Genomic DNA, 10,435 nt, shown 5'->3' with positions numbered 1-10,435 from the left:
ATGGTCGGCGTAGTGGGAGTCAGCCTCCTCAATTCTTTACAGAAGAGTGGGCCTGGTTGGCAGACATCTGCCAGGTCCTTGGAAACTTTGAGGAGTCTACCCAGATGGTGAGCGGCGATGCTGCAATCATTAGCGTCACCATTCCTCTGCTATGCCTCTTGAGAAGTTCCCTGCAAAGCATAAAGGCAGACGCTTTGCGCTCGGAAACGGAGGCGGGGGAAGACAATATGTCGCTGGATAGTCAGAGCACCCTCCTGTCTATATCTCAGCGCGTTGAGGAGGAGGAGGAGGTTGAGGAGCATGAGGAGGAGGGGGAAGAGACAGCTTGGCCCACTGCTGAGGGTACCCATGCTGCTTGCCTGTCATCCTTTCAGCGTGTATGGCCTGAGGAGGAGGAGGAGGAGGATCCTGAAAGTGATCTTCCTAGTGAGGACAGCAATGTGTTGCGTACAGGTACCCTGGCACACATGGCTGACTTCATGTTAGGATGCCTTTCTCATGACCCTCGCGTTACACGCATTCTGGCCACTACGGATTACTGGGTGTACATACTGCTCGACCCACGGTATAAGGAGAACCTTTCCACTCTCATACCCGAAGAGGAAAGGGGTTCGAGAGTGATGCTATACCACAGGACCCTGGTGGACAAACTGATGGTAAAATTCCCATCCGACAGCGCTAGTGGCAGAAGGCGCAGTTCCGAGGGCCAGGTAGCAGGGGAGGCGCGGAGATCAGGCAGCATGTACAGCACAGGCAGGGGAACACTGTCCAAGGCCTTTGACAGCTTTATGGCTCCCCAGCAAGACTGTGTCACTGCTCCCCAGTCAAGGCTGAGTCGGCGGGAGCACTGTAAAAGGATGGTGAGGGAGTACGTAGCCGATCGCACGACCGTCCTCCGTGACGCCTCTGCCCCCTACAACTACTGGGTGTCGAAGCTGGACACGTGGCCTGAACTCACGCTGTATGCCTTGCTTGTCTTGCGGCTAGCGTCTTGTCAGAGAGGGTGTTTAGTGCGGCTGGGGGAATCATCACGGATAAGTGTACCCGCCTGTCAACCGACAGTGCCGACAGGCTTACAATCATAAAGATGAACAAAGCCTGGATTTCCCCAGACTTCTCTTCTCCACCAGCGGACAGCAGCGGTACCTAAACAATACGTAGGCTGCACCCGCGGATGGAAGCATCATTCTCTATCACCATAAAAAACGGGGACCTTTTAGCTTCATCAATCTGTGTATTATATTCATCCTCCTCCTCCTGCTCCTCCTCCTGAAACCTCACGTAATCACGCCGAACGGGCAATTTTTCTGAGGCCCACAAGGCTCAGTCATATAACTTTTGTAAACAATGTTTATACGTTTCAATTCTCAATTCAATAAAGCGTTGAAACTTGCACCTGAACCAATTTTTATTTTAACTGGGCCGCCTACAGGCCTAGTTACAAATTAAGCCACATTAACCAAAGTGATTAATGGGTTTCACCTGCCCTCTCGGTTGGGCATGGGCAATTTTTCTGAAGTACATTTGTACTGTTGGTACACCAATTTTTTTGGGCCCTCTCCTACATTGTAATCCTAGTAATTTTTAGCCCACCTGCATTAAAGCTGACGTTACATCAGCTGTGCTGGGCACTGCAATGGGATATATTTATGTACCGCCGGTAGGTTCCAGGGAGCCACCCATGCTGTCGGTCCACACGGAGTTGTAACTGCATGTGTCCACTTCTAAAGAACCCCAGTCTGACTGGGGCATGCAGTGTGGGCCGAAGACCACCTGCATTAAACCTGACGTTACCTCAGCTGTGATGGGCAATGCAATGGGATATATTTATGTACCACCAGTGGCTTCCTGGGACCCACCCATGCTGTCGGTCCACACGGAGTTGTAACTGCATGTGTCCATTTCTAAAGAACCCCAGTCTAACTGGCGCATGCAGTGTGGGCCGAAGACCACCTGCATTAAACCTGACGTTACCTCAGCTGTGATGAGCAATGCAATGGGATATATTTATGTACCGCCAGTGGCTTCCTGGGACCCACCCATGCTGTCGGTCCACACGGAGTTGTAACTGCATGTGTCCATTTCTAAAGAACCCCAGTCTAACTGGCGCATGCAGTGTGGGCCGAAGACCACCTGCATTAAACCTGACGTTACCTCAGCTGTGATGGGCACTGCAATGGGATTTATTTATGTACCGCCGGTAGATTCCAGGGAGCCACCCATGCTGTCGGTCCACACGGAGTTGTAACTGCATGTGTCCACTTCTAAAGAACCCCCAGTCTGACTGGGGCATGCAGTGTGGCCGAAGACCACCTGCATTAAACCTGACGTTACCTCAGCTGTGATGGGCAATGCAATGGGATATATTTATGTACTGCCGGTGGCTTCCTGGGACCCACCCATGCTGTCGGTCCACACGGAGTTGTAACTGCATGTGTCCACTTCTAAAGAACCCCAGTCTGACTGGGGAATGCAGTGTGGGCCGAAGACCACCTGCATTTAATCGGACATTACCTCAGCTGTGATGGGCAATGCAATGGGATATATTTATGTAACGCCGGTGGCTTCCTGGGACCCACCCATGCTGTCGGTCCACACGGAGTTGTAACTGCATGTGTCCACTTCTAAAGAACCCCCGTCTGACTGGGGAATGCAGTGTGGGCCGAAGACCACCTGCATTAAACCTGACATTACCTCAGCTGTGATGGGCAATGCAATGGGATATATTTATGTACCGCCAGTGGCTTCCTGGGACCCACCCATGCTGTCGGTCCACACAGAGTTGTAACTGCATGTGTCCATTTCTAAAGAACCCCAGTCTAACTGGCGCATGCATTGTGGGCCGAAGCCACCTGCATCAAACCTGACGTTACCTCAGCTGTGATGGGCACTGCAATGGGATTTATTTATGTACCGCCGGTAGGTTCCAGGGAGCCACCCATGCTGTCGGTCCACACGGAGTTGTAACTGCATGTGTCCACTTCTAAAGAACCCCAGTCTGACTGCGGCATGCAGTGTGGGCCGAAGACCACCTGCATTAAACCTGACGTTACCTCAGCTGTGATGGGCAGTGCAATGGGATTTATTTATGTACCGCCGGTGGGTTCCAGGGAGCCACCCATGCTGTGGGTCCACAGGGACTTCACATTAGGGATTTGTACCTGCCAGTGTCTATGTATTAAAAACCCCGGTGACACTGGGGCATGCACTGTGGGCCGAAGACCACCTGCATTAAACCTGACGCTACCTCAGCTGTGCTGGGCACTGCAATGGGATATATTTATGTACCGCCGGTGGCTTCCTGGGACCCACCCATGCTGTCGGTCCACACGGAGTTGTAACTGCATGTGTCCACTTCTTAAGAACCCCAGTCTGACTGGAGCATGCAGTGTGGGCCGAAGCCCACCTGCATTAAACCTGACGTTACCTCAGCTGTGATGGGCAATGCAATGGGATTTATTTATGTACAGCCGGTGGGTTCCAGGGAGCCACCCATGCTGTGGGTGCACACGGAATTCCCATTGCGGAGTTGTAACTGCCTGTGACTATTTATAAAAAACCCCGGTCTGACTGGGGCATGCAGACACCTTGACAGAATGAATAGTGTGTGGCACATGGGTTCCCCATTGCTATGCCCACGTGTGCAGCTCCTGATGGAAGTGGCACAGGATTGGATTTCTCATTGCTTCTGTACAGCATTATGGGCTATCGCCCCGCCCCTTTTAAAGAGGGTCACTGCCTGGCCGTGTCAATCCTCTGCAGTGTGTGCCTGCGGTTCCTCCTCATGGCAGACGCGCTTATAAATAGACATGAGGGTGGTGTGGCCTGAGGGCAGCTGAAGGCTGCGCAGGGACACTTTGGTGTGCGCTGTGGACACTGGGTCGTGCGGGGGGGGGGGGGGGGGCAGCATGTAACCCAGGAGAAGTGGCAGCAGAGTGTCATGCAGGCAGCGATTGTGCTTTGTTGGAGGTAGTGTGGTGCTTAGTTAAGGTATGCATTGCTAATGAGGGTTTTTCAGAAGTAAAAATTGTTAGAAGGGGGGGGCGGGGGCCCACTCTTGCCGCTGTTGTGGCTTAATAGTGGGACCTGGGAACTTGAGATGCAGCCCAACATGTAGCCCCTCGCCTGCCCTATCTGTTGCTGTGTCGTTCCCATCACTTTCTTGAATTGCCCAGATTTTCACAAATGGAAACCTTAGCGAGCATCGGCGATATACAAAAATGCTCGAGTCGCCCATTGACTTCAATGGGGTTCGTTACTCGAAACGAACCCTCGAGCATCGCGAAAATTTCGTCCCGAGTAACGAGCACCCAAGCATTTCGGTGCTCGCTCATCTCTAAAAACTACATTTTAAATTGCCTAAAACACCAATACTTGTTTGAAACATACAGGTGATCTGGATTATGAAAGGACGCTGCTCAAAAGCACCATAAATCAGAGCCACACAGGCATATGTGTTAGACAAAGGTCTCAGAATGTCTCTAAATACACAGAGGAGATTCAGCACTTGTCAAACGAGCTGTAGACAGAATCCCTAGGTAAAGTAACGAGCACCCGAGCATTTTGGTGCTCACTCATCTCTAGTGATTTCCCATTCCTGCATTTTAATTACCTACTAGTGTAGTGTCCAGATGGTGTCATTAACCCCTTCATGACATGGCCTATTTTGGCGTTGAGGACCAAGCGATTTTTTGGTATTTTTCCATCTCCATTTTTCAAAAGCCATAACTTTTTTATTTTTCCGTGGACGCGGCCGTATAAGGGCTTGTTTTTTGCGTGGGGAACTGTAGTTTTTATCGATGCCAATTTTGGGTACATAGACTATATTGTAAATTTTTTTTTTTTTTTTTTATGATAGCAGAGAGAGAAAACGCATCAATTCTCCCATAGATTTTTTAATTTTTTTTTTACACCGTTAATCATGCAGCATAAATGAGACTTTCCATTTTTTCTGCAGACCGGTACGGTTACAACGATACCAAAATTCTAACATTTTTTTTAGGTTTTCCCACTTTTCTGCAATAAAAACCCTTTTTTTTGGAAATCTTTTTTCTATTCTAAATTGCTGCATTCAAAGTCACGTAACTTTTTTATTTTTTGATGTACAGAGCTCTATTAGGGCTTATTTTTTGCGAGACGAGCTGTAGATTTTATTGGTACCATTTTGGCGTACATACGACTTTTTTGATCACTTTTATTGCGTTTTTAGTGAGGCAAAATGCTAAAAATGAGCATTTTGCCTCAGTTTTTTAGCTTTTTTTTTTAGCGTTTTTTTCGGTGCACAGTCAAAAGCATGTGCAACTTATTGTACGCATCGTTACGGACGCGACAATACCAAATATGTGGGGTTTTATTTTTTTTTTTACCTTTTTTTTATGCTAATCTGAGAAAAAGCATAAAAAATGTTTTTTTTACTCTTTTTTTTACATTTTTTTTAATTCATTTTTTAAATCTTTCTTTTTTTTACACTGTTTGTGTCCCTCTGAGGGACTTTAATCACTGCCCTGATGATTGCTGTCATAAGGCATGGCAGAGCTACTGCTCTCCCATGCCTTATCGCTCATACAGCGATCTCAGGCATAGGCAATACAGGACGCCAGTGTCTGGCGTCCTGTTGCCATGGTGACAGGCCGGGCTCTCGCGATGACATCGCGAGTTCCGGCCGGAGACACAGAGGGAGCCGCGCTCCCGCTGTGAACTCTTCCCCTGCCGCGATCTACTTAGATCGCGGCAGGGAAGGGGTTAAAAGTGGCGGGCGCATCTCCGATGTCCCCCCGCTGCTGCAGCGAGACGCCGGCTGTGACTGACAGCCGGCTCCCGCTGCGGGATAGCGCTGGATCACATATGATCCAGCGCTATCTCCAGGACGTAAGTTTACGCCCTGTTGCGGGAAGTACCCCGCTCCCAGGACGTAAACTTACGCCCTGCAGCGGGAATGGGTTAAAGTAGCACACACAGAGAAATAACAGCAACATTGAGAACAGTGTACAGCAGTAGTGCACATGTGAATTCAGTAGTTATAACAGAAATTTGCTTACTATTAGCTGCAGCAGCATGTCTGTGTGACATTCTATGCTTAACTTTCACGCTCTCACCAGCGTCCTTCTCCCCCTCATCACTCAATAGACATATACTGTATGTGCAGCATGGAACAACATCCACCCTACTTTCTGTTATCTATCTCTGTTATTAAAGATGGACTTCACATGACAACAGATATCAGACAGAAAATTAGAAGAAAGGAAGACTCCTAGCCAGGACTTTAGAGTGATTTTTCAGCATAAAAACATAATTTTTGGAGAATAAAGTGATTTTCCCTTATGCTACTTATCACATTGGCTGTCATATTAACACAAGTTGTTTAAAAATGCAGTGACCACCTAAAGATTGCCCCTGAACAGGTTGTGACTCTTCTTTGGGCATGGTAGCTGCTGGTATATGAAAAAGTACCTAAACTTTATACTATGTATCTGGGTGAAGATATCTCATGACTAAATCCTTACTTCACCTTTGTTGAAAAGCTGCATTTATCATACCCTAGGAGATGTGTTTGTCATAGACCTGTCTGCCTTTCAGTTTCTTTATAACAGGATTGCACTGGGAAGATTTAGCGAAAGTTTAATAGACCAATTACCCACCTCAAGTGAATCCACAGCCCCATGCAGTGTTTTTCATTTCTCTTTTCAACCACTTGTTGAGCGGATTTGCATTTTATTTTTTGGACATAGAAAAATTCTGTGAAATGAATTTTGATTGATGTAATAAAAAGTGTTCAATTCAGATGTGCAAGGAAAACCAAATAAATATAAATTGGTCTACTGAGACCACTTTAACAGAACGGTTTGGTCTCTTGGCAGTAGCTAACAATGACAGTATGGAAAGATGAAACTTTTTGTAGTACTGGATGAAGATGTTTATTGCATTAGTGGGCAATCTCTCTGCTTTTCCACCTCTAATTGATCATCATACAAGTTATATGGGGTCACTCCATATACCTCCAGTATATGTAAGTGAGCTAGCGTTACCTTGGTTAGTTATTTATTTCTGCTTGAGCCTCTATTCCCTCAGATGATCAAGTAATCTCAATTCTGACCAGCTCAGATCTGCCTGGAGTTATGCATGGATCTTCCACAGAAATGGCCCACAGGGGGACACAGGCAATCGATCACAGTTACTAATGATGATCACAGCTCCTGTCACACAGTTATAATAGAAGGCATCACAGCTCATCTTCCTGGCTGTATAATAATGGACTGTAGCTTATTTAGGTGACTATAGAAGGTAATAATTAAACTGTGTACCCAGCAGGTAAAAATGGTATAGCCTGAGTTAACGCCGTGGTTATGCATCATGGGATTGATTGAAAGTGAATGTAAAAAAATCTAACTCTCAAGATGGTACCTGATAAGCATCAGACAGGCGCGGAAGTGGCTAGAATACACAGAGGAAACCTCCATATTGTAAGAGGTAATCAGATGAGGGGAACAGGCATGAAAAAATGTGTTTTTAAGGACATGATCCTTGTTTGTTTCATTTTCAATTTTTCCTTGACACTTTTTAAAAATCATAACTCTTTATCCATCCTCATAGTTGTCTGAGGGCTTTAATGTACCATATAATGTACTGAAAAACCTAAAAAAAATTCCAAGTGGAGTGAAATGAATTTCTACCATTTTTCTTATTTTTCTGTCGATATAATTGTGCGATCGTTTTTATTAGAATCATAGAATGGTAGAGTTGGAAGGGACCTCCAGGGTCATTGGGTCCAACCCCCTGCTCAGTGCAGGATCACTAAATCATCCCAGACAGATGTCTGTCCAGCCTTTGTTTGAAGACTTCCATTGAAGGAGAACTCGCCACTTCCTGTGGTAACCTGTTCCACTCATTGATCACCCTCACTGTCAGGAAGTTTTTCCTAATATCTAATCTTTCTCCTCCCTTTCAGTTTCATCCCATTGCTTCTAGTCTTTCCTTGTGTAAATGAGAATAGGGCTGATCCCTCTACACTGTGACGGCCCTTCAGATATTTGTAGACAGCTATTAAGTCTCCTCTCAGCCTTCTTTTTTGCAAGCTAAAAATTCCCAGATCCTTTAACCGTTCCTCATAGGACATGATTTGCAGGCCGCTCACCATCTTGGTAACTCTTCTCTGAACTTGCTCCAGTTTATTAATGTCTTTTTTAAAGTGGGGTGTCCGGAACTGGACACAGTATTACATTTCTTCTTGGAGCCAGGGTGGCCAAAAAAATGCAGTTCTGGTGTCGTTTTTTTTCCTTTTATGATAACGTTTACCGTGTGGGGTAAATAATGTGTTACTTTGATAGATTGGACTTTTATGGATACAGTGATACCAAATATGTTTTGGGGAATTTTATTTAGAATTTTTTATTATAAATATGGCAGAAGGTTTTTTTAAAACTTTTGTTACCTTTAATTTTGTTTTAATAATTATTAAAACTTTTTAAACAGCTCTTTACATTTTTTTTGTCCTCATAGGGGACAAGAACTTCTGATGGTTTGATCGCACCTGCAGTATGATGTAATACCATAGTATTACATTATACCTCGATCTGACAGACAATCTATCAAGCCATGCCACAGGCATAGCTTAATAGGCAATCTGCAATGGCCTATCTGCAATCTGCAATGGCAGGCCTGTGGGCTTTCAGAAGGCTCCCTGCTACAATGGCAATTCACACTCTTGGTCCATTTGGCACCCCTAAATCTGATTGTGGCATTTAAGGGGTTAACAGCTGCGATCAGCTGCGGTGCTGATCAGAGCCGTTGCAGGCTATTGTTGGCTGTAAGAAACAGCCAGCACCCATATTGTAAGGAGCGGGATTGACCTCTTATCTCCCTCCATGCAAACCCAAACCCCCAAGATGTAAATGTATGCACTGAAGCATTAAGGGGTTAAAATGCTATGTTTTTCCACTGAAGTCCTTCTTTCATCTGATCAAATCGTCAAAGTCGCGGCAGCACTCCGCTGGATCCAACCACAAAAGTGGGAGGTGGCAAGAAAATAGTGCGCAAAAGGCTCACACAGGAGGACCCGACTCCCTTGGGTCCTCAAAAGGTCATCAATTCAAAAGGCATCAATTCAGCAAGGGTCGAAACGTTGTGCGCTACTGGATTTTCTTAATGCAATAAAGAGGCATCCATTGATGCATTTTTAAAGAAACAAGTATCCATCTCTGGCGCTGCTCGCTACTTTATCCTTTTGAATTGATGACTTCTTTCATCTGATGTCTCCTTCTCTCCAGCTGTCAATGACTTCTTGAATTGGTGACCCTATGAAAAAGCTGGTATTGTAATGAGTTGCTGGTTAGGCACCCGTCTTCTTTTAGGATACAATGTAGAATAAGGAGACATGGGAACAAAATTAAAAATGTATTTATTCAAAGGTACATAGTATGGAAAAGTAGTGAAATGAGCAAATATAATTGGTTGTACTATTGTAACTGCCTACCGACTACCAGCTGCTGGTACTCTTGTCTAACTCTAGGCTCGGCAATAACTTCATATTAACAATGGGTGTCATCGTATTCACTAATAAATGACACACATCAAAAGTTCAACATATAAATTAAAGGGGTTGTCCCGCAGCCAAAACGAAAAAATTTCACACCCCAGTCCCCCATGTTAAGCAAGCATCACAAACTACCCATGTAAATCATTTTTTTAGAGCGTTTCTACTCACCATGAAGCTGTTTCATGAAGTTATAAAAATCTTCTTCCAAGATGGCCGCCGTCATTTCCCAAGGTGCATCGCTGGTCTTCTCCCATGGTGCACCATGGATGTTCTTCTCCAGTCTGAGCTCCACTGCCGATTACAGCCACCTCATTGGCTGATCGACACCACATGACGGGACGGAGCTACGCGATGCCGCTGCGAAGGGGGAGGAGCCAAAACGCAGCTCGTGAGCCCAGACCCTCCAGAAGAGGATTCTTCTCTGCGCAAGCGCGACTGTTGAGGCGACCAGAGAAGGAGTTTGGTCGTCGCCATGGAGACGGAGACGCCAGCATCGGAGGGGGTAAGTGTATAACTTCTGCATGGCGAATATTTAATGCACGATGTATATTACAAAGTGCATTAATATGGCCATACAGAAGTGCATAACTGCACTTGCTTCTGCAGGACAACCCCTTTAAAGATATCACCATAATAACTTTTAAACCACTAAATAGTCTGCAACTTAGTGGCCATGAACAACACAGTTCAATTGGTATGTTAGCCACAGTTTTTTGGATGAGATACTTCCCTAACTTTTCTCAGTTAATCATGTCCTTGCGCCGTACAGTCCATAAAGCAATTGTCCCTATTAGTGTGCACACACTAGCTAGTTGAAGACCGGTCTCTTACATGTCTGGCAGCTGCATTTCAGTTGATATATAGCTCAAGTGAATCCTTGCAAGCTTCACACTGGTGAAGGGT

The sequence above is a fragment of the Eleutherodactylus coqui genome, chromosome 5 (genome assembly GCF_035609145.1).
Source record: "Eleutherodactylus coqui strain aEleCoq1 chromosome 5, aEleCoq1.hap1, whole genome shotgun sequence".
Lineage (NCBI taxonomy): Eukaryota > Metazoa > Chordata > Amphibia > Anura > Eleutherodactylidae > Eleutherodactylus > Eleutherodactylus coqui.
This window is presented reverse-complemented; position numbering follows the sequence as displayed.